The sequence below is a fragment of the Protopterus annectens genome, chromosome 4.part1, assembly GCF_019279795.1.
Source record: "Protopterus annectens isolate FY-2018-M chromosome 4.part1, PAN1.0, whole genome shotgun sequence".
NCBI classification, from domain to species: Eukaryota; Metazoa; Chordata; order Ceratodontiformes; family Protopteridae; genus Protopterus; species Protopterus annectens.
Window position 1 is genome coordinate 877,403,695 of NC_056734.1, and position 26,144 is coordinate 877,429,838.

Consider the following 26,144-nt stretch of genomic DNA (forward strand, 5'->3'; position numbering starts at 1 on the left):
TTTTTCTGCCTAGCAATAGCATACACATTTTCTGCTGGGATCACAGCTAGGACACAAAATACCATGACAGAAACAGTTTTCCACTAAGCTATCACACATATACAGAACTCTGACACATTCACCAACACATTCACCATCACACTCAGTCAACCTCACGTAGCAATTATTGCAACAAGTACATGTGGGTGTGTATCAGTTCATAGGTAGGTAATAGGCTATTGGCCCTAGGGCCTATAGAAGTCTAGCCATACGCTACCCTGGCCTTTGACACACATGTAATTTAATTTCACGTGGCCCTGTCAAGTAGAGCCACAGAGGTGATTCCCGGGGTGTATTTCCTATCTCCCATACAATCATCAGTATTATTTATGACAACTGCTAATTAGGAGCTTTGTTTGCTATTGATAGGTGGTTTGTTCCAGAGTATGGGATGTCTCTGAGATAGGAATCTATCCCTCCAGCATGTGCTGTTTATTGAGGTCACAAGGTTTAGGCCCCTAGAGCGTGTAGCTTGTAGGCATTGTGATCGGTTTACATGGAGCATGTCCAACAGCTCTGGGTTTGACATAGCTTTGTATGTTAGGCAGAGGTCACCTCTGGGTAGGTGGTATGTGACACAGTCTAGCTGTGGTTTTGTGAGATGGTCTGCATAGGGCATCTGTTTGAGGCCAGTATTACTCTTTGTGAGGTATGTCTGTGGCCTTTCTAGTTGCTGTAAATGTCTTGTGAGGTATATACCACAGGGTGCATTGTACTCTATAATGGGTTTTATATGTGATGAGTAGAGGGGAATACTGACCTATATTTCCCTGGATGACACACCTTTTGTGATGAAGTGTGCCACATAGACAGATTACATGACTAGTGTGGCACTGTGATTATCAAAGGAGAAACTACTGTTCACCTGTGTCCCATGGTCTCTTATCACACCTTCAGTGTTAAGTAGACTACCACCTATGTGGTAGTTAATGTGTACAGAGTTTTTGCAAGAAGGGATGCCAATGCAGTGTCAACATTGAGCTTGCGTCCATGGCTTTGTCACCAGGCATCTGTTGCAGTAAATATGACCCTGACTCTCTGTCTCTCTCTCTCTCTCTATATATATATATATATATATATATATATATATATATATATATACACACACACACACACACACACACATACATATAAACATCCATTGGTGTACATATAGATATACATATTGGCACATATACAGTCCAGTCCACCTTTCATGGTGGGGATATCAATTATGCGAAGGTTGTGAGGTATACAGCTATGTCATAATATTGCACAGTGTTGTGCGGAATGCATTGAAGGTGTTCTCAGCCCATGTAGCTTTAGCAGGCCTCACTGGCTGCTATACTGCAAACCTGACAAATCATACCCACAGCGTTTAACCACCACATGTCATATACCAGTACTGTATGCTGTCTTGTTTGCCACACACACTACAACCTACATAGAAATATGAACATAACAACCTTCAACAATATATATATGTCCACCCTTCACAAACAGTTGCAGTATGTCCCTTGCTCTATGCACATGTACAGATGCTAATCTATCTGACACAGACAGATCTCTCCGTATGTGTGTGCCATACACACACAAGGTCCACGCTGTTGTAAGTTCGTATACCTCACGGCTGACCTGTTGGGCCTTGCTGCAACATGAACAGGTGTCACATGTGAGCACACAGTAATATTAGAGGGTGTATATATAGCTGCAAATGCTCGATTAGCATACTAGCCTGATACAGCTGTTGCCAATGCTAAGCTAATCATTAATATGACTATCATGCATTTGTTACTCTGTCACATCCATATTTATATAACTGTATGCGCTACTCCCCCAAACAGACATTGTACACACTACTGTACAGAACACAGATAACATGGATCAGATATTTGATATTTAATGCTGAACTACATATGTCACAGTCATATCCCACCACACACAGCTACACACTGATTTCTCCATGGCAGTAGTTATGCAGGGCATCTGTGTATAGATACGTACTGCTGCCACATATGGATGATTCAAACTATGTAGAGTACTCTTCAAAAACATCTACTACATGCCAGTAAATACATATCTGTTACATACCTTTCATTTGTATGTGTTTGTATTTGTTAGTTCCATGTGTTTTGCAATTTTATTTATTTATTTTTTTAATATCTTATTTCTTTTTTTTTCAATATATTATTTTTTTCAATATTTTTTTATATCTTTTTTTTCTGTTGCTGTAGTTGTGGATGTCATTGTCTGTCTGTCTGTCTGTCTCTCTCACTCTCTCTCTCTTTGTACCTGCAATGAAATGATTGCATGTGTGGACAGCAAGTACAGCCTGCTTTCATAGGTATCTGCACATGTGCATGTGATGGCCTCTTTACCAGTTGGTGGCCACCATTTGGTAATTGCATGCAGCCTGCTGTGTGGTACTTGCAGTACTCACTGTCATAGCAACCCAATGCTATAAATTGCTAAGTCAGGTAGGCGTAGACCTTTCAGCTTTTCAAAGTGGGGACCATGCTTGTTTGCTGTGGACACCATTGTGTAAGTCAGAAGGTTGGTATACTTCTTATATCTGAGGCTAGGGGTGTAGCCAGTGATTTGAATGTTGTACTCAGACCTGAATGTTGCCACTTCTAGTACACAGTTGTCAGTGTAGAATTGTACTCACTCTTACAAATGCTAACACAAGATACATGGGAGTATGTAGTTTCTTTTCTACGTATACAATTAGCTGCCATACATACATAGTTATTGAGATGTTTTCATTTGGCACATGAACTGTTTGTGAACTGCTATACTGTGAATGTTAATGTACTCACTTCTGCACAGTTTGTGCTTCTTTTTGTTGACATTAGTACAGGATGCTCATGAAAATTGGACAGTTCCAGTACTGAGTATGCCTACCTACATCCTTGCTGTACCTTGAACACACAGGTATTTTGTACATTTGGGTGGGGATTGTCCTGCTATGATACTGTGTGGGGGTTGTAAAGTGCTGCTAAAACATTATTTACTGCTAGAATGGCTGGTTCTGTTATCACAGTCATTCAATGCAATTCTACAACAACTGCTGGTAAAGTTCCACAGAACAGGTTTTGTGTTATGGCATTCTTATCTTTCCTTTACATTCACTCATTCTGATGCACGATATATATATTTCAGCAACAACCTGCTGTATGTCTACTGTGGCTTAGTGGTACTTCATGCAGTCTAGTGTGTCCAAGGTCCGGGGTTCGAGACTGACAGTGGTGTTTTATTTTGCTGCTAAGCAGAACAAGGGCCCTCACATGCAGGGTGACTAAGGCACTTTTAAGCAGTTGTAAGCGGGTTTGCGCTGGATTGTGCAAAGCTTAGCAATACTTAGCTAATTGCACACACGGGCACACTCGCACAAACCTGCTAACTACTGCTTAAAAGTGCTTACTCCCGCTAATCCCCGCACTAATTTCTTTGAAAGAAAAGAAAATGGGGAGATAGGAAAATGGTGAAAAAGGGTCACAAAGAGGGAAAGACAGTAGGGAAAACAGCTAGGGATGTGCAAGATGGGTGTAGGGAAGGTTCATAGCTGCCCATTTCTATAACAGCAACAGCTGTGCATATACTAGAAATTTGGAGGGAAATTTGAAACCTTCCACATCTGAGAGAGGGGTGAGGACAACAAAGTATGTTGTACTGCTGATTAAATTTCAGTTTTTGTGTCCAGTGGACATGTGTGCAAAATGGGCAGCTGTGTATGGGGCGTAATTTTTTTGCGGGAGCAGATTGCCCATTTTTTTTTTCAGGTGAGAGTGGAATGTGGAGTAGGGGAAGTAGGTATATTTTGGGAGGTAGGTTGGGGAGGTAAACAGACAAGATAAACAAGGCGCATACAGGGGTGGAATATGACACATGAGGTGGGTGAACACCATTTACGGGGAAGGATGTTTGGAAATCGCAAGCCCATGAGCCCATAGATGGCAACAGTGGAATTGAGATCCCCACCCATGGGCAGTCACCACTGCACCTTCACAGCCCAGAGGGTGGCTGTGCTTGGGGCTGTGTAGGAGGGGCAGGCTCACCCGTGAGTCGCACCACTCGTGCCTTGAGCTGGCGTAGAGGATCAGCGACCGTACGCTCGATCTTCCTACGCACCACAGCCTGGACCGTTTGGAGGGTGATAGGTGGCCCTCCTCCGGCCACGCTTGCACGGGGGATGAGCCCCATCCCCTGCAGTGCTTCCACCAGAAGGTTGCACAGGGCCAACGGATGAGGATGTCCTGGGCTGGGCACCGGACCTGCTGGTGCCAGGTGCCATCGCCAGCTGAGGTGGGATAGGTGGGTCCGCTGGGACCGGCCTTCCCATATGTTCTATGTTTAGGAGGATTTAATGACAATATGAGTTGGTAACAGCCAACAGCATTCCAAATTAGTTGTAACAGCATGCAGCAATATTCCCATTAACCCAACACACCAGAGTTCCAACAGTTGAAAAGCAAGCATAACACATGCATATATAGAACAGCAGTGGACATTCCAACAGCATGCAGGATTGATTGGTGGCAACAGGCCACCAAGATTGTGGTGTTTGAACAGGGCACATGCATCAAAGTAAATGCAGATATTTATAAACCAATAGGACATATGTCACAACAAATGTTTTGAGATTAGACATACCCATTGAGGTGTGAAATTGCATTGTTTATGCACATACAGTAGGGTGTAAAAAGATACCTCCATTAACAACTTATATGTACTTATAGTTTACACTACATTCCTATTGACTGCAGGTATATATCCCCTACATTTATTATTACACTAGGCAATGTCCTTTAAGTTGTGATATGGGTTTTGCTAGTTCCTTATATACCTGACCTGTATCTGACATACAAACTGTCCAGGATGCAGATGTTACTGCTACGTATTTATATATTTTATTTATATTTATATATCTACATATCTGGATGTGTTCAGGTGACATTATCAGTTATATTTTTACAGCCCTCTACATTTCTAGCAGCACACTGACATTTCTGGGGAACACATTAAAAAGCTACTCGTGTGCCAGATTTACCTATACATGCCAGCCATTGACCAATAGTTGAGGACTGTATATATGCTTCACAGCTACTGGCACTCCCTTCATCCACTTTATATGGGCCTTCCCAAGTGTGGGTTGACAGCGCTTAATACAACAGTACTATTTATATAATGCAAGAGTACAATAACATTTCGAACTAAGTGACACGGACAGACTCCAGGAATTATACCTTTATTAATTATATTACACACTTTTCTAAAGGCTTCTCATTTATTTGATATTACAGTGCATGCAGAAGACTTACTCAAGATGTATTATACCTTTATTAATGGGTTACAACACTCTTTTTCAGGCTCTCTCACTTATTTTATATAACAGTACATGCAGAGAAATTATTCAGGACTTATTATACCTTTATTAATGGGTTACAACACTCTTTTTCAGGCTCTCTCACTTATTTTATATAACAGTACATGCAGAGAAATTATTCAGGACTTTTTATACCTTTATTATTGGGCTACAACACTTTTTTCAGGCTCTCTCACTTATTTTATATAACAATACATGCAGAATAATTACTAACCTGCCTGGTGGTGCAGCCTTAGCAGTCTATCTGCATGGATACCTGCAGCTGTGAAGTAAATGAAGTGATATTTCAAGCTCTTTCAAGTCCCCCCTGTATAAAACCCGCTTTAGCGTGGCTTTGCGTGATTTTGCGCATAGCGCAGCATCGGGCAACGCCGCTTAATTGGGTTTAAACCATTCTGGGCTCCACAAATTCTAGTCTTCACTTTTTCCCTTAGAACTGATCTAGCTCTCATAATAAACACCCTATCCCTACTCTAAAGCCTGGCACTTGCTCACTAAAGCAATTATGTAAGTCAGCACTAAAAAATTAAAAGCACTACACCCTCACAAACTCCTCTTGAGTACCTTGTTCCCCATTGGCCCTTTTTTTAATTATAAAGGGATTCCCAATACTATTCTAGCATGTCCAAAGGTCATTTGTCAATCTCCTCTCCAGTACAGCTGGTGAATCTGGGAATCTTGAGGCAATGTTACAACTGCCTCATGTACACAGACAACCCTCTCCTCCTCCCAACAAATTCCAACACATGTGAGAGATGCAACAATACAGCCAAACTGGAGCCTAAGCTCTCTCAACTCAGTACTGGCGTAACCAGTCAGGAGGAGAAGGAAACCACACTCACTACAATTCCAGTCTCACATAGACCTACCACGACAGCAAACCAAACACATAAACACACAAAAACATACTCAGAGGCTGTAAATAAAAATCTGCCTATACAACAGAGACCTCCAAAGCAGACACCCAAGCAACCGCTACCCCAAAACAAAACACGTGCAACACATAGCTCACAAAGCCAGTGTGCCGAACAGTCACAGCCCTTAAGGCTAAACAACACACTTGATAAACTTGTAATAGATGACTCTATCGTCAGGCATACTGACGTCCCGCTCACCAGGCTGAACAAGGAGGAGGTCACGGTGAGCTGCATGTCGGGCGCTAGGATCCGCCACATAACACAAGCACTCAGGTCACTCCAAGGAAAGTACAAATATGACTCAGTCATTGTCCATGCTGGTGTGAATGACCTGAGATGTACCTCCCTGGACTACATGAAAAGAGACATAGAGGAGCTCTCTGAGCAAGTAGCCCAGGCCGGTATGACCCTGACCTTGAGTAGCATCTTATCCTCACCAAGAATGATGCCACAATATGAAGACAAGATGATCAATTTCAACAGCTGGATTAAGTATTGGTGTCATTCAAAGGGGATCCAATGCCTGTCAGCCAGGGATGACATGCTCGACAAGCCATGATGCTTCACTAGGGACGGCTTGCACCTGTCACCCCTGGGCTTTCGGATATTGGCAAAGGCTCTTGCCACCCCCATAGTGCCTTTTTTAGGCAAGGCTCAAAAGACAAACCCACCTCCATAGGTATCACAAGGGATAAGAAACTAAGAGTAATGCTACTCAATGCCAGAAGTCTAAACCTCAAGATGCAGACACTTGAAATTCTCCTTAGCATGGAGAACATCGATATCTGTGCAGTAACAGAAACCTGGTTCAAGGCTCCCGAGAGCACCCCAGCACTACCAGGTTATACCTCATACCATGTTTTTTGGCCCCAAAACTTGGACCGAACCACAAAAGGAGGGGGAGTATCAATATTCATCAAAGATACCCACACTTCCAGGTTGGTGGCACAGCACGAAGCATCAGAGACTATCCATGTGCAACTAAAAGTGGGTAAAACTGCCTTCCAGTTTATAGCCTGCTACAGACCACCCTCCCAAACCCAGGAACCCCACTCGGCCTTCCTGAGAACACTGGAAAATATGAAAGTCTCTCCAAACACCATTATATTGGGCGACTTCAACTACCCAAACATAGACTGGGAGCATTACTCTAGCTCCAACACCCTAGCCCAAAGGGTCCTAGAATTTATAAACTCAAATGCTATGGAACAACTTGTTACCACTCCCACAAGAGGGGAATACATACTGGACCTGATCATCACCAACATGGGGACTCTATGCTCCAGACTAGAAGTGTATCCCTCACTGGTAAGATCAGACCATAAACTAATCTCACTAGATATTCACATCCCAACCTCAGCCCCTGCCCAGAAAACCACAGTGAAAAACTTCTCCAAAGCAAATTTCACACTCCTCAAAACCGAGGTGGAATCCTTCAAAGTCCCCAGGCCTGTGGAAAATACAGCCCAGACCGCAGAATCCTTTATAAATGCATTCTATGAACACCTTCAGGAATGCATGGATCATGCAATCCCAAACAAAACCAAGACCCAATCCTCCAAAGGCAGGCGTCCTGTCTGGTGGACCCCAGCCATACACGGACTATACAATAGAAGGAGGAAGCTACTACATGATAGAGCAAAATCCCAAAAAGGGAAGGCATCTCTGATCAGTATTAGCAAAAAACTACGGGCACTCATAAAATCGTCTAAGGCCAGCTTCGAGAGAAAAATTGCATAGGACACTAAGGATAATCACAAGGCTTTCTTTAGTTATGTTAGGAACCTGGGTGGGAATTCCCAGATATGCTCAGAATTAGTCCAAAATGACAAAAAATACACCAAACCCACAGACATTGCCAACATCCTAGCTGACAGGTTCAGCGCAAACTTCTTCCCCCCTTCCCCACCAAAAGGGCAAATATCTATCCCAGCAGAGTGCTGCCCCCCTGACATCTCAGATGCTCAGGTAAGAGCCGCCCTCTCCAAAGCAAAAAAACACAGCATCAATGGGACCAGAAGGTGTCCCGGGCTGCGTCCTACATGAACTCCAAGAAGAACTAAACCCAAACATAAAACTACTGTTCAATCTCAGCCTTACTACAGGATATGTACCCAAACAGTGGCGTACAGCAACAGTGGTCCCTCTCCTCAAAGGTGGTGCCTCAACGGATCCTGGAAACTATCACCCCATAAGCCTGACTAGCTTGGTCTGCAAAGCTATGGAATGGATCATCATGGACCTCATAAATAAAGATATTGGGGACCTACAGACACTAGATCCTACCCAGTTCAGCTTTCTTAAGGGCAGATCCTGCCTCTTAAACCTGGTCAATTTCTTTGAAACAGTCACCAAGGCCATTGATGAGGGGAAGGTGGTCCACACAGCCTACCTGGACCTCGCAAAAGCCTTCGATACAATACCCCACTTGGGCATTATAGATAAGCTCACCAGCTTAAATATAAACCCCTATGTCACTAGATGCATTGCAAACTGGCTCAAGGACAGAACCCACATGGTTAGAATTGCTGGAGCCATGTCAGACTCCAAACCAGTTACAAGTGGCATCACACAAGGCTCAGTCCTGGAACTTCTCTTGTTCGGTATATATTTCTCGGAGGTACAGGCCAACACGGAAGGACTGTGGCTGACCAAGTTCACAGATGACTGCAAACCGGGTGCCATAATCGACTCTCCAGCTGACACAAGCATCCAACAAAAGGGCCTCATAGAAAAAGACAACTGGTGCCAGAGCCATGGCCTCAAGCTAAATGCCAAAAAGTGTATAGTCATCCCCTTTGGCAAAAAGAAAGTGCCTACAAATTACCACATAGGTGGTAATCCATTAAGTACGGAAGAAGTAATTAGGGACCTGGGGACCCAAGTTGATAGCAATCTCTCATTTGACAACCACGTGGCCAAAGTGGTTAGAAAAACATTTTATATATCCCACCTAATCATGAAGGGATTCACATCTAGATCAGGGGAGGTCATCGTGCCTCTTTACTCATCCCTCATCAGGCCCATAATTGAGTACAATGCCACTTTTGGGATGTACCTTACCAGACACCTGCAGCAACTGGAAAGACCCCAAAATTACCTCACCAAGAGGATCAAAGGGCTCAAACAGATGCCATATGCTGCCCGGTTAAAGAAACTCCAGTTCTACTCAGTGGCATACCGTCTGCTCAGAGGCAATCTTTGCCTGACATATAAAGCCATGTCCAACCCGGAATTAATGAACATGCTGCACCTCAGAAAATCCAAATCCCATCGAGCTACGCGCTCGAGAGACTTGAACCTCAGCACTGAAATAAATAGGACATGCTGGAGAGACAGATTCATAACCCAGAGGCTCCCTTCACTCTGGAATAAAATCCCAGTCCAGGTTAGGCAGAGTCCCTCACTGACTCTCTTCAAGAGGAATCTTGATGAGTGGATGGGAGATCGTAGATTTACTCCGGGTATCACTTCTGTGTCACTGTTAGACAGAGGCACAGTATACTAACCTAGAAAAAGGGCATAGCAAAATTCATTTTAAAATGGGTGGTGAAAGCCAAACATACTCTGGATAGGCTTGGAAATGCCCTAGGGCAGATAGCCTAGTATGATCCTATGAACCTATGAACCTATGATATTGAGACATATACCTATCCATAATATCGACTACAATAGCAATTCTTACATACTTCATTCCATGGCTACCTACTCAGTAGTGGGGCATTTTCATTCCCACAGGCCTCCTGTATCCACTGGTTTAGTTGGTCTCACTTGCATCTCTTCAAGTCTGCGTAGTGGTGTCTGACCTGCTCACCAGTCCAAGGGACACCTGTGGCACTGGTGAGATCATGTGCGAGATGGTTCCAGACATCTGCTTTGTATTTAGTGCCCTGGAACTGGCCCTCCAGGAGTCTGGCATCATGATTATGGATGAAGAGCCAAATCATCACTTTTGACTCCTCAATGCCCCACCGTTGCGCTCGAAAGCGACAGCCCTCTCCGACACCAGCCATGCTGCCTACAGATGGGAGCTACAATCAGTTATGGCAAGTATTTCCACCTATGGAGCTTAAATATGCCTCATTTCCCACACTTATTTGTGATTGGCCATTTTTGAAAAATCTCAGATGAAAGCACACCTGCTTAGCACTGGGTAAACTTTCATTAATATGTATGTGTGTGTTGACAGTGCATGAATATCAAAAGCTGTCATGGCTTAGTGGTCCAGTACTGTGATTATGGTGCACATTATCCCGGGTTCGAGGCCTCTCATTGCTTTTTATTTTACTACTGGCCAGACCGGCTAGGAGGTGTGGCTGTGTTTAGCCAACTTTGCTCAACTTTCCCCAACATTGCTCTACGTTGCCCGACGTTGCACTAATTAGCACAGTGCACAGCTGCACGCAAACATGTTTTATTTGCGCTAGTTGGTGCGATGCGCAGCTCCGCGCACAGCCATTGCGCTAGTTAAAGCAGTGATAAGCTATGGGCAATTATTCTTAAATGTGTTTAATACTGGTAAACGTTGCTTAGCAATGCTTCACATTGCTTAAGATACGTTACTTATGCATTCATCAGTATGCATAACCAATTCACCTTCTTATATATATACATCTATATATATATATATATATATATATATATATATATATATATATATATATATATCTATCTATAGATAGATAGATATATATATATATATATATATATATATATATATATATATATATAACATATTGTTCACTACTACATAGGCCATTTCAATGCTTTTTTACTAAAATTTAACAGATAAATGTCAGGAATTATTTTTCTATGCAGATTTCCTACAGAAAATAGAAAGGGGAGTGGAGGGACTCAAATCGGGAATGCCTCCTCTTTGTGCGAAGGCTCTACCAGCACGCAATTGCTATTTGGGTTAATTTGCATATAAGTTTCTTAGTATTCTCTTCGATGTCTAAACTGCTAACTGTAGCTAAGCAATGGGCACACCCACGCAAACACGTGCAAATATGGGCAGCTATATCGGGAATAATAATAAAAAAAAAATAATAAAAGTTTTACATTTTATAATTGTACAGGGGTTTAGAATGTGGGCGAGTGTAGTGTTGTGTATGTACACATTTGAGCGGACTCGCTCATGTCTGTTGACATTTGCTGATTTAGGGACTTGCAGGGGCATGGATATTTGGACTGCTCGGCAGTCTGACACACCCTCTGCACTCATGCACGCTCCGTGTTAGCCTTAGAGTTGAGTCAGAGTGCCCTCATGAATATGCATGGTGTGCTGATGTCCTCCTCTTAGGCTGCAGTTTCCGTGTAAGACTTATTTAGTCTTACATGGAGGATTACTGAATCCCGGCCTAAATTCTCCTTTTACCTAGTAATAAACGCTATTTGGCACAGATAAAGACACTTCTGATCAATATGTAGAACTAACTAAATAAATAAATCAATAAATAAAAGTGTAAATTAAAGTACAGTTGACTCTTTCATTCATAGTCATCATGGCCTTCTCTGGAAAATGTAACTTTTTACCCTGTCTTGACAATGTTGAAACTGTTACTAAAAGTGGTTTACCTTTACAAATCCAAATCACAGTGGTGCAAATGTTAATATGAGTGACTCATAACCATGAAAGTGAAAACAGCGACAGTCTCTAATGTTCGAAAATCAGCAAATCGAAAAGCAGATTCCCTGATTTTCGAACATTAATGTCAAAACAAAAATGTAATAAGGGTTCAAAGCAGGGGGGCAAGCCCCCCTGCACCCTCCACACCCACCCTACTTTAATATTCTAACTCCAAGATCACACTGCAGTGGGGAAAGGGACCATTTCCCGATCCCCACTATAGGGCAATCCGCCCCAAAATACCGAATGTGCAATGAGCGAATGTCAATGTGCATTCGCTCATTGCACATTCGATCCTTTTTCGGTTCAGCGTTTGCAAACTTCACAAACTGTTGCTCGGACAATTCGTGTCCGCCTTTGTGCAATACACACAGATGAAGGTAAACCCTAAAAGTAATAAACCAAAATGTGTTTAACAGTAGTTTTACATGAAACACAAAGGGTATAGTCTATACAGGGTGTACAATGTTCTAGACACAATATAGGTGAAACTACCGGGTACTTTAAGGTTAGATTAAAGATGCACATTACATGTGTGAAAAGGCAGAGACCACTCTAGCTATGCAGGGCTATAATGTTTTCTACATGTTTAGAGGATGTACTGCAAAGGAGATGAAAAAAATAATTGCTGTTTCAATCTATGTCCAGAACAAATTCACACCAAGGTTGTTAAAGCAGCATAATGTAGTAGAGCTTCCTCATGTCCAAATAACCATCAAATAGGTTTCATAACATATATTAACTAGCTATAGAACTCCCTCTATGACCCTAGAAAGCCACAATACCTACCTACAAGAACTAGAATAACTCAGTATTAAACCCAATACCATTCCCCTAGGTGATCTAAACTATCCAACTATGTACTGGGAAACCTGCACCACCACTAGTGCACAGGTACAAAAGATTCCTGCACTTTGCAAATACAAACTGCCTGGAAAAATTAGTCAGAAATTCCACTGGGGAAGCAACATATTGGATCTTTTCCTTACTAATATGGAGGCATCATGCACCATCCCTTAAATATCTTCATCACGTTTTAGGTCTGAACATAAAGCCATCTCCTTAAAAATAAAACTGAACCCAGAGATCACTTCAACCCAAAGTACCTTTAGAAATTTCTTTAGGAGGATAGACTACCAACTCTTAAGTGATACATTGGCAAACTTCATATCCCCATCAACCCAAATAACTCCACTGAATATGTGGAAAAGTTCACCAGTGCACTTTATCAACATGCAAATAGCTGCACAGATGCACCTGTACTTAGTAGGAACAAGCACACAGCAAACACCAGAAACATACCACAGCAAGAGGTTCTCTCATTCAATTTTTGGCTGGGGTGTCTTCTGTATGGAGTCTGCATGTCCTCCCCATGTTCATTTGGGTTTCCTCCGGGTGCTCCAGTTTCCTCCCACACTTGAAAGACAAGCATCTGCAGCATTACTCCCCAGGCTTCTGCTGAAAATAGGCTCTGTCCTAATTGGACTTCCCCATCAATAAATGTGAAATAAATAAAAGTAAATAATATTAACAAGCTTTGTCCACTGATCTGAGTCATAAAACACACCAGATTTACTTTGTGACCTCTTATTGTATAACAGTCAAGGACAGCCAATAGTGATACCATAATAATTCATGTGCAACATATCAACAAATACCACCAAACCATCACATCAAGCTGGTTAGTGTATACCCACCTGTTCCATCTGCTACTTCACAGAAAACTGGGTGCATATTCCTGGCTACCTTGGACCTTTTGGCAAACCCATTTTACTCATACTTACAAGGCACATAACCCTTGAGGTGTCCAGTAGTCAAATCTGGGTTCAACTTGAGGAGAGCTGAGGCTGCTGAACAAGAACAGGTGGGAACACTGGTGAGAAATTGGTGTGTGATATATTATGTGTACTATGTTTTTCACAGAATGTAGTGTGAATCATGCTAGTGTTTGTGGCTGGGGGTCTCTGATGTTTTTTAGGTAAGCTTCTGGTAAGGACCTCCACATATGTAGGTTTATGTGCTGTTGGTTTGGTAGGTATATGGGGTGAGGTTTGCATATTGACAACCTACTTAGTATCACATGAACTGACTGATGAGCAAGACATCCTGGTTTCTAGGTTCTTGATATAGATGCATCTCCAACATACTGAATTTGTGTGGGCTAGAAGTATTGAGTTGGATAACTTTATGTTCATTCTTTGTCTTTTTTCCCTTTGAAATAAAGGTGGACAATAGAATCCTGAAACCATAAGGGAGTTCACCATATAAACAAGAGAAAGTTATTTTTCCATCTACTTTATGAATCAAAAGCTCAAGTTGCTTTCATTCAAGAGACACATATGACTACAGAAGAATGGAAACTAATTAAGAAAATATGGATAGACCACATTTTTGCATCTGGTAATTGTTCTAACAGATTAGGAGTAGCTATCCTAGTTAAATCTTCCTTTTCTGGATTGATTATTGACCATGGTTCAGACCTTGCGGGGAGGTAGTGTTATTTTTTTCTGTAGACATGATTTTTTTTTCAAAACTCCAATTTGATTTTTAAATATTTATGCACATTGTCAAAAAAACATGAACTTATCATGTAAATATATGCACTTTTAGATAATTATATGAGTTTTCATCATAAAATAACCAGTAAATCTAAAACATAATTGCAATGCTTCCCTATGTATCGCTGATTCAATAGATAATAACTTGTGTGACCCACTCATATTAAACAATGATAAAATACCTTTCTCAGGGTACACTTATTTCTCAGAATGTCATAAAGTTTGGTCAAGACTTAACTTTTTCTTAGTCACTAACATTTTCACAATTACGGCTTAAATTATAAATCAGAACCCTGATATTTTTCAAATCAAAAATAAAATTAGAAATTGATTGGTCTCATTACAACTGGGCACTAAATCCAACACTATCAGATAAAGAAGAGGTTAACCAAGACATCATAACTTTAATTAATGACATATTATACAATCTAAAAAAAAAAAAAAAAAAAAACCTCAGATTCGCTGGGCCTCTTTAAAAGCTGAAATAAGAGAAATCAGCATTAGTAAAGCATCTTATTATAAGAAATTTTATAGACGTAACAAAAAATAACCCTTTAAAATGAGAAATCTCAAAAACTACAATCCAACAAATTACTGATTAATGTGCCATCATGGAAAGTAGACTTAATTCATTAAGAAATGACTTACATGAACTGTATACTTCACAACTTGCATGGTATAAAACTAAATGTTTATCAAAGTACTCTGAATGGTTACAAGCTCACACAAAAGCTCTTGCACAAATATTAAATATTAAAAATTCATCTCCAGCAATAAAAGAAATAACATACAATAACATGATCATTTAAAGAACAAATGAAATAATTCAAGCTTTTGTTAACATTTATACACAACTGTACAGTATCCATAGACTTAAATGAGGATGAATTAGACACTTAGCTGCATCAATTAAACTTACAACTTTTAATGAAAAAAATAATAACAATGATTAAGAACCTGAAAACAGGAAAAGCCCCAAGCCCTGATGGTTTTACTTCAGAGTTCTACAAATGATTTGCTAGTGAAATAGCAAAAATTATTTTACAAGTCTTTAAACATATAAGCTCTAAAGGCTTTACAGATCTTTATATGAAAGGCTCAAGGATAATTTTTATTTCTAAACCACACAAATCAAAATGACCTTTTAAATTAAAGATCAATCTCATTTATTAACATAGACATAAAAATATATCCAGCATTATTAGCCAATAGATTAAACCCATCTTACCAACTATAATTTCTTCCTTTCAATCGGGATATATTAAATCTAGGCAAACATATGAACATACCTTTCTACTATGCATACTCAATTTTTATATCAACATTGGATGCTTTCAAAGACTTTGATATATATATATATATATATATATATATATATATATATATATATATCTATATATATATATATATATATATATATATATATGCTATAAATTTACCTATAAAGTGATGCAACATTTTAACTTTTCCATATCCTATATTATAGCTATTAAATCACTTTATGAAAATGCATTCATATGACTATAAATAAATAAAGTTAACTTACTACCAATTAGAATTTTCAGCTGAGTAAGATAAAAATGTCCCCTCTCCCCACATATTTTTTTATCGAACCTCTGCTTCTCTTACTATAAGAAAATACAGTACCAACTATCAAAAGAATCAATAAACTGTCTATTCCATTTACTGCTTTCATTGATATCAATAACTTCTTCACCACACCCAAATACGACATTCACAAAATACTAAAAAAAATATCTGCTAACTCAAAATTTTGCATATAAAAATTAAATCTAAATAAACCAAAGCAACCATCATACCTCTGAACCACTTAGAGCAAGAAATGGACAAAGCCATACATATAAGTGGGACAAAGGCCCAAAATTAGGGACTTTTTTTAAATATTGCTCTTACAAGTTTGGAAAGTTGATAGAATAAGAGGTTTTGCATTAGCATGAATTTTCTGAAGGGTATGAAGTTTGAAACTCAAATGTCTGTCATTATTTTCTAACTTTAATCTTTAATGATTTGCCACTACTTTGTCAGAAAACCACAATTTTATGAAAATGGACCAAAATTATGAGGCAAAAGTCTGGACATTCTGCAATAATGTGTGCAGTTGAGAGGCATGGCACCATATATTTTACAGAAATAAAAATTAAAACAAGTCTTAAATACTTATGTATAACTTATAGTCATATTTTATCATTGAACTATTAAAATAACTTTTCAAAAAGTTGGGCAAATGTGAAAAATGTTATCAATAGATGTAGTAACCTAATACTTTCCTTTCTTTCAAAGGTAGCTATAGTTAGAATGAATATCCTTCCAAGACCTCTATTCCATCTTAACTATTAATTTCAAATAGGACATGACAAAAACTAAAAAAAATCCTTATCATTAAGTTAGAATAGCATACACTAAATATACACAACCTTAAACATATGGGGCTATAGGTCTACCAGATTTATACTTGTACTGCTTATTAATGTTAGTAAACTTCATAAAATTATTACCTTCCAAAAAAACTCTTATAAATGGAATCATAACAGAGTTACATGTTGGCACTGTCATTTAGATAAATGTAACTGTAATCCTATGGCTCTATTTTTCTTAAATATTAGGGGCATAAAAATTATAAAAGTATATAAATGTTAAATCAACAGAATAAAGTTTACTCAAAAACTTATCAAAATAGTAGATACTTACTCCTCCTTTGAACTATTATAACCAATTACTTAAAATCAAATTTTAAAATTAATAATAAAATGATTAACCTATCACTTTTTCCTTTATATAAAGATAAAAAAAATCTTGATTTTTTAATTGACGAGACTGTCACATCTGAAACAAATAATAGAACTGCCTTTAGTCTTCCTAAGATGTACATTCCAACCCTCAATCAAATCATTTATTCTACACAGATCAAAATTAAAAACATGCAACTAAATAAGAATGAAATAAAATGTTGTAAATTATTGTGGGGCACATTCATTTCTGACAACTGTATAATATACATCTATAAACTGATTCCAACTTATACAGCTATTAATTTTCCTATATTTTCTAATTATTGGTTTAATATAAATCCTAATTCCACTATAAGTCAAGTTCAAAAATCTATCAAATTTAATGTAAAACATGCTTTTTTCTCAAATAAACTTTCTTACACACAATTTATAATTTAAAATGATGACTATATGACCCCCATCCAAACTAATGCATTTATTTCCTAATACTTCTTCTTCCTGTGCATTTTGCAGTATGATGATATAGATCTAAATAACATCATGTGGTTCTGAAAGAACTCATACCAACTATGGTATCCTTTGAAAGTTACGCTTGAAAGAATGTGCTATCACATATCCACTTTGTCATGGAAATTTGCCCAACTCCATATTCTACCAACCAAATTTGCCAGGACAGATCAATACAGGTTGACAAATTTATGTATGATGGTCAAAATATACATTATACAAGACTGGTCTGATAGAAAAACCTAACCTGGAATAGTTTCAAGGAAACAGCAGTGAAGAAAACTAAGATTTATAAATTCACATTTAAAAAACATTCTTAATCTCTCATTCTTAAGAGTTGTTAGGATAAAATCCTTAACTGCTACTTATTTAATGTATTTATGTAAAGTTTATCCTATGGTCTTTTTTAGGATATGTTAAACTTTTAGATTGCAGGATACATATCATTTTTGTTTTAAAAAGTTGTAGATAGTTCATGGTAGTTTCATATTTTATGGTTGATTTCTTGTTTACATTTCTTGTGAGTACATTTCACCTCTATTTGTTAAATCTGTTTAATGTTCTTTTTTTCTTTTTGTTATAAGCTTTGCAAATTGAAATAAACAAAGATATTGGGAAAAGGGGTAGACGGTGGTAGATATTGTATAGCAAATGACTCAAAATATGCTGAAATATACAAATTGAAGCTGGATACCAAAGCAGTGCATAGTTTTGTGAGGCTCAGATAGACAGAGTGACATGGTGGTATCTTGTTACATGTATTGTGATTTGATAGTTGCAGCCAGCATTCTGACCACATCCCTATATTTGATCCAGCCTCAGGATTATGCAGGTTTGTATAACAGTCACATTGTATACAACACTGACACACAAACTCAACAAAATGGAAGTGAGCTACATAAGTAGTTTTCTTTACTACCAGTGATCATTCCAAACAATGAAACTGCTATTGAAAATGAAAAAATCATGAATCCTTGTCATTTGGGTTACAAATAACAGAGTGACTAACTTAATAACTGTAAATATTTAATAGTAGGTGAGATATAGGTTTATCTGGAAGTATAGCAAAAGTAACTACATTATTTTAAGCTTGCTTTGAAATAAAAGTCTTGGAATATTTTTTTTGAAGATGGCAGGATATTTGACAGTTGTCCCATGTCTGAGCACAAGAATTTCAGGCAACAAACTTTTCTGGAGTATTTGCTAAATTATTTCCTCTGGTAAATAATTGTTTTTTTTCATCAGGATGCTTTATAACAAAGAAGCTTTATTTTTACTGAATTTTTACATTAATATAAACTTTTTGTATTGATATATTTCATTGTCTTTTTTATTTCATTTCTTAACTTCAGATCTGATGTTCAAGACAAAACAAACATTTTTCTGCTTTGTATTTGAATATAAATAGTTGTGAGTTGTCAGTATGATTTGAAAGATCCATATTTTTTCAAAATCCGTAAGTAAGTTATTTTAAGACAAGTTAAATGGAAACTGTTTGTCTGCTATTCTTAACTATCCATTAATTTTTCACTTACAGATAAAGAGAACAGGGTACTCATTGTTTCCGGAAATATGTTACTTTGCATTTATTGGTACTAAAATGCAAGCATGAGGTGTTAACCCAAATTCAATGCTTAAACTCAAGCCAGCGAAGAATAAAAGAAACCAATGGTTAAACAAAATACCAAAACACATCATACCTCAAATAACCAAACCTCTTAAACATATAATACTTATTGAAAACTTTAACAGAATGACAAAAAGCTGTTTTTGCATGGAGTCAAGGTCAGTGTACTTCTCATACCCCACATCTCTACATATCCTAAGTCCCAGATTAGGCCACTTTGAAGATAAAGATAAATGTCCTTCCCTCCACAGTTCTATAATCTTACTCAATTCAATAGCAACTTTTCAATGACTCATGACAGCCAGTTAAAACAAACTGACTCTTCCAAGTTCATCTTATCAGGTACCAAAGTTTAGCATGTTTTTCCAACGACAGAACTCTGTTTGAGCTATGGCGTAGAGGCAGCAATAATGTCAGGGTCTTTCACACTGACCAGTGTTTCAGAATGCTCATACCTGCTATTAAAACTATTCAGATTAAGGTGAGCTATTCCATTGCCCATACTGATAATTATTGTAAGGAGATGTGTTATTGAGAGCTTTGTTGGTAGATGCCAAAATGATTTAAGGCTTAGGATTAAGCCTTACATCTCTTGAGCATGAAAGCTGTCATACAGCCCAGCATCCAAAGCAAAGTATCTAGCAAAATTTCCAATAAGATGTGAGATGCCTCCTAAATTCTGAGTTAACATTCTATGATGTGATTTGGTCAAGAAGAATTTTTTGCTTAACTGAGGCACTGTGTTACCATCGCAGTTCAATAGTCTTGCAAGCTGTGAGACTTACCTTTGCACAGGCTTATATGTTTCTTTGCCAATGAAAAAAGCTAAATTGGTCTGTTAGAGAGACTGATTTACCAAAATATTAAATTTTTGTTAAGGTTTTATTAGAATGTTTAATGTTTCATAAGTTGTACCCATATCTTTACCCATAACAGTTTGTCACTAGTAGTAGTAGTAATGGAAGCAATAGAACAAATGGAAAATCATAAGCAAAACATGTAACAGATTCAACTGCCTGAAAGAGAAGTTGCTAGAAACTGAGAAAATAATAATAGGCCAATAAGATATTTCTGTCACAGACTAAATGCTGGCATAGAGGGGGCATAGATATTATATGAACAGGGAGAAAAGTTGCTGAAACTTGCAAGAAATGGAAATACATAGTGGATATCTTCCAGAAGTTAATATGACACATAAGAGAGTTGAGGGTTTTTTTGGCTGACATTAAATAATACTGAAATAATGTCTAATGTAATAAGGCAATGCTCACTTCCATGCTAAAAGTGGGTATAATACTAAGAAAGACAGACACAGGAATATATGCAAAAGGACAGGTTTCACTATTTATTTTTCCCTACATTTTAGTTTTATAACCAAGTACAAATACTGTAGTTGTAATGTATGTCTCTCACAAAAAAAGAGAAAAATGCCACCCAGCCTGATGCACACACACGTGTGTGTGTGTGTGTTTGCATATATGTTAGTGTCTGTGTCTATGTTTAAGTGTCTGCATGCAAGTACATATATATTTGTATGTACGGCAGGGGTCTTGGGTTGCATTAATATTACAAACTGCTTTCACTTTTAAAGCAATTTTGTTTTCCTGTAATGAAGGTTAATCTATCTTTTGAAGTTTTCTTCTGTATAATTGTTTTTATTGAAATTTTGAACTAATTTGAACTTGGAATGAGTCTTGTTTTAAAGAACTGCAGCTGCTTCATTTCATGCATTTTGTCATAGCTATGAGGAAACGGTCACTTCATCAGTGGCTTAATCAGTGAATCAAGACAAACCAAGCCTGCCAGGTACTTTTTTCAATATAACTGAATATTATTGTAAAGAATAAAATATGGAAAAACACATATACTAATGTGACTAAAGTGTTTCCCATATGTGAAAAGCTTGAGAAATGCTTCATTTATTTTGGCCAAAAAAAGAAAGAAAAATAAAGAGGGGATTAGGAAATAGATTGCTTTTCAAAATGGAATTTGGGTGTTAACTTTTTCCCATCTTACCCTGTCATTTTTGTAATTGCTTTTGAAAAACTAGGCTGCAAATTTACTGCAACTGTAAGTTTTAACAACATACAGAAACCATGAAATACATTCCTGCAGATGTATAAAACCCTCTTCCCATTCACTGATATAACTGTAATCAAACACAAGAAAAGAAAAGGAGTCACTCAACAACTCATTTTATCCAAAGCGTCAAATGTATTTGGTTTAATGAAAAAAAATGAAATATTTTGCCCCCTACAAGGTAACATGATTAAGCAGCCTTGCATCATTTTATTAGCCTAGTATGTTCGTTTTTTTAAAACCATCAAATGCGAAACGTACTCCTCCTTAAATAAGGTGAAATATGTTGTTTCAAGCTTGAAAAGAACTCAATTTCAAAAGTCATATAAATCTGTACAGACTGTGTGCATAAACATTTTGATTTTTTTTCTATTTAACTTTTAATTTTAGTGTTCTGAAATATGTACATGCCATACTCTTAGTAACTGAAAAAGTAATTACATGTGCCAGGCAATGTTGCTCAGCAGAGTAAAAGGAAATGCATTCTTCAGAAGCTTTCTAATTCTCCTTGGTAAGAAAACAGCACAACAGAAACCATGCTTCAGACAGCATATGTTCAACTCTCAGCAGAAACATTTCTTTTTTTTCCCCTTTTTGTACACTTTGTAGTACAAGGTCACAGCTTTAAACCTAAAAATGAAAAGATTGTATTCTAAGATAATGAAGTAATCAGAATGTGCATGCGCAATAATCTAGGTTTTATGTTTATTACCTGCCTGTACAATTTTCAGTTCAATCTTCCTTCAAAATATCTAAAGGCAAGCTGCAAACAGCTAAACAGAATTTTCCAGGTAAATCTATTTTTCACTGAAATAACAACATGCTGCACAATCACCATGTATATATGATTCATTTTTACATATGGACAAGATACACCTGACAGAGATCAGCCTTGCTTAAATCTTTGTTTTCTTTGGTACTGAAAGATCCGTAACTTGTGCTTACATCATTTGACTGTGCTGGCTTACTAGAAGAAAAAAATAAAAGTATTTCGGCTTTTCCCAGTTAGGGTTTGCCATAGCAGAACTCCGGTCCACTAATGATTGGCAGTGGATTTTTACGGTGCCAAGTTGCCAGCCCGATGCCCAACCTTCAAAGAAGGCACACCCATTCACGCACGTACCTACCTGCATGTCTTTAGACATCACTCGACCGCAGGGAGGACATGCAGACTCCACACAGAAGGTGCTTCAGATGAGAACCGAATGGGAGAACCTCTTGCTGTGAGGCGACAACTCTAACCGCAATAAGAATAAATTGAAAATACTGACGTTTGCATTACATCAAAGCTGAATAATGAAAGCTGCACTAATTCAAAGGTTTGACCAGTAAATTCAGAAATATAGTGCTGTTTTTTCAAGGCAACTGTTTAACAACCAGGCAATTCTTAAATATGCCATTGAAAATGAATGTCATGTTTACAGAAATTTGCAAGTACAGCCAGTATGAATTCTGTTTCTAGCATAATGCATGAAAAACAAAAGTGTGGTGGCTAGTACTAATATAAAGAATAACCAAGACTTGTGAACTGGACAGCAATAAATCATTTACATTTAGAATACATGTCTACATCAACAGCCATGCTGCCTACTAATTAAAAGAGAGCTAAAATAACTCCTCACTCTTTTGTGAGAAGACTGAACAAAAAGGCACTCAAGAAAACTGGGCCATATTGTTAGATAAGCCAAAGTATTATTCTATACGCAATTTGAGGATAACGTGATTTAGCCTACCTGACAAGTTTGTTAAAGCTTGCATTGTTTGTGTTTTTACAACACAATGATGCCAGTTCCTGACAGACAATGAGACTGGCAGATCTGACAACATGAGTAGGGGGGGGGGCATGGCCACTGATAAGATTGGTTGTCTGTTTCTATTCAGATACAGTAATACAAATGGTAGAGTGCAGGAAGAGCGGACGGGCTGGTTTCTGTATTGCAGCATTAATGGTATATTGCTATGCAGGTATTCCCAAAGGATAAAGTACAACTATGAGAATTTTGAAAAAAAAAAAAAAGAGATAGGAAAGCACTGAAGAGTTGATTTGCAGATTTGGTTCTTTGAACTACAGCTTGGGTAAGTTAATCTACGTCAGAGCTTTGAAGTACATGCTGCCTTGCCCCCAGAGTTTCTTCTAGCTATAGTAACGTGTCACTTCTTAGAGACTTCATCTTGTAGAAATATTCAGAGTTGGATTTATAGTGTTTGATGTGTACTACATCTATCCTGCTACTGATACCTCAAACCTGCAATCATCAAATAGGAACTGTGAAGCTTTCATGTTGTTGTAACTAAGTCTGAGTAACTGATTTATGCTCTGTGAGTTAAATTCAATGTCCAAAGGTCATTTAACCTCTGTTGTACAAACACACATGTGGAAGGTAAATGAGGGATAGTTATGCTTAAAATGTAAAATATTGTATTAGCAGGCAGACTGATTTGAAATATTCTGGTCATTACTTTTGTTTCTGTCAAGGAAATGTCCTGCAATTATTTCAGTCATTACATGAAGTACAAAACCCGCCATTGGGTTAAGCTGGGATGTACAGATAACAATATACAGCCAGGGCAAATTTGGCAAAGCAATACAATCCACGTGGGCTAGCAGGAAACAATGTATGCAGTTCTAAATGAAGTTAAAAGAAGGATTACTGGCTAAAATGAAAAAAAAATATAATAAGTGTTACATTACAGAGGAATCTTTCCAAGGAATGTATCAATATGACCACAATCAATTTGCTCAAACACTCATTAAGTCAGTCTTCCCCAGATCATCCATGTTTTATTCAGGGTGGTGAGGAAGTTTTGTATGTACTGCCTTCTGACTGAGAAGGGAGGAAAGAGACTTGGTGTTGATAGCTGTGCCCTAACTACATCTATAAGCATATGAATCTGGCAATGTAGAACACAGACCACCATAATGTGTGAAAATAGTGAAACTGTGGAACATCTCAGTTTATCGTAGTGTGTGTGCACTGTGCTCATTTCTTAGTGCACTGGTAATGCACATTATATGCATAAATCACACCCATAAGCTGACTGTATAATACTTTTAGTAAACTTCAGCTTAGTGCAGAAATAAGTTAAACATTATGCCAAAAGTCCCTATTTAGTATGATGCTTTTACAGTCAAGAAATAATGACTGCAAAATATTTTTTGAATGTGCAGAAACATGTTATGCATGTTTGTGTGTGTGTGTGTGTGTGTGTGTGTGTGTGTGTGTGTGGTATTAATCTAGCTGTATCCTATAACTATATATATATATATATATATATATATATATATATATATATATATATATATATATATATATATATGTACTGCGCGGTGGGGGTGCTGCGATACCATTGTCGCCTCACAGTTAGACGTTGCCCGTTCGATTCTCAGTTAGAGCGTCTTCTGTGTGGCAACATGCGTGAATGGGCATTCCTTCGTTGAAGGTTGTACGTTAGGCCCAGCAAGATGCACATGCAGACACACACACACACACACACACACACACACACACACACACACACACACACACACACACACACACACACACACACACACACATATTTTACAGGTGCATGAACTGATTTGCAGTGCGAAAGAAAAAAAGATATACATGGTGCCGTTTAATGGCCTGTATTATTTTTCTTCTGAAACAGGCTTATCTTGCATACTCTCCTGCTCCTCCTGTAGCCTACAGACTTTTTTTCCAACAAGTATGCCATGATTGTTGAATGCCTACATGCCATGCTAAGCCCCTTTGCAGCAATGAACAAGAAGTTACTTGAGATTTGTTAAACGGCTCTACACATCATGCCTTGCTTCAAAATAAAGGCTAGTGGCAGAATGTGCTAATGAGGGAGCAAGGAGCTGAAATACATGCTAATGAAACAAATTATCATGGCAGAGTGCGTCGTGGATATTTAAAATGCATGCCTACATACTGCATTTCCTTTAGCCCTGAAATCCAAGACTTGTAGGAAGACAGCCATGAAGACACTTAGGAAATGTTGTGGTTCACTGCTGCTATCTTAATCTGTATAACAGGCTTTAATGCAAGGTGTTACTGCTGCTAGACATCAGACTAGAAGGGATAGAGTGTTTGTATAACATTTAACCTACCATGGACTTCATAACATAGAAATAAAAGACCACTATAGAGTGGACAAGGATACCATATCAATGTTTGTTGCCTTCACCTGAGACATTGTGGGAATCGTGGAGAATCCATCCCAGTCAAAACCAATATATGTGTAACATTATTAATACTTGGTACAAGTACTTTTTAGAGACCTACAGGTAACTCATTGGGGGTGCCTTAGCCTCAAGAATTCTCCACCTATTTTGCAATGCAATGCTGCAACATGTGTGGAGGCATATCTGGTTTCCATGTACACTACAGGAGAGAATTGCCATCATACAAACATACTGTGTCATAGCACATTTCCCTGCCATTCTGATGGCACAGACTGCACACATACTGAAATAAAATCTCTACCTGGTAAAAGTGGAAGGAGGTACTGTCACCCAATGAACTGTCAGTTGGTCTGTAATGTACAAGGGATCATATTTAATGTGTGTAAGCAAGTAACCCTGGCATTTTCCATAGCTCCCACATATGGTACATCTGAGACCATTACCTACATTTTCTAGGGACAAATTCCCCACAAGGACATGCAGT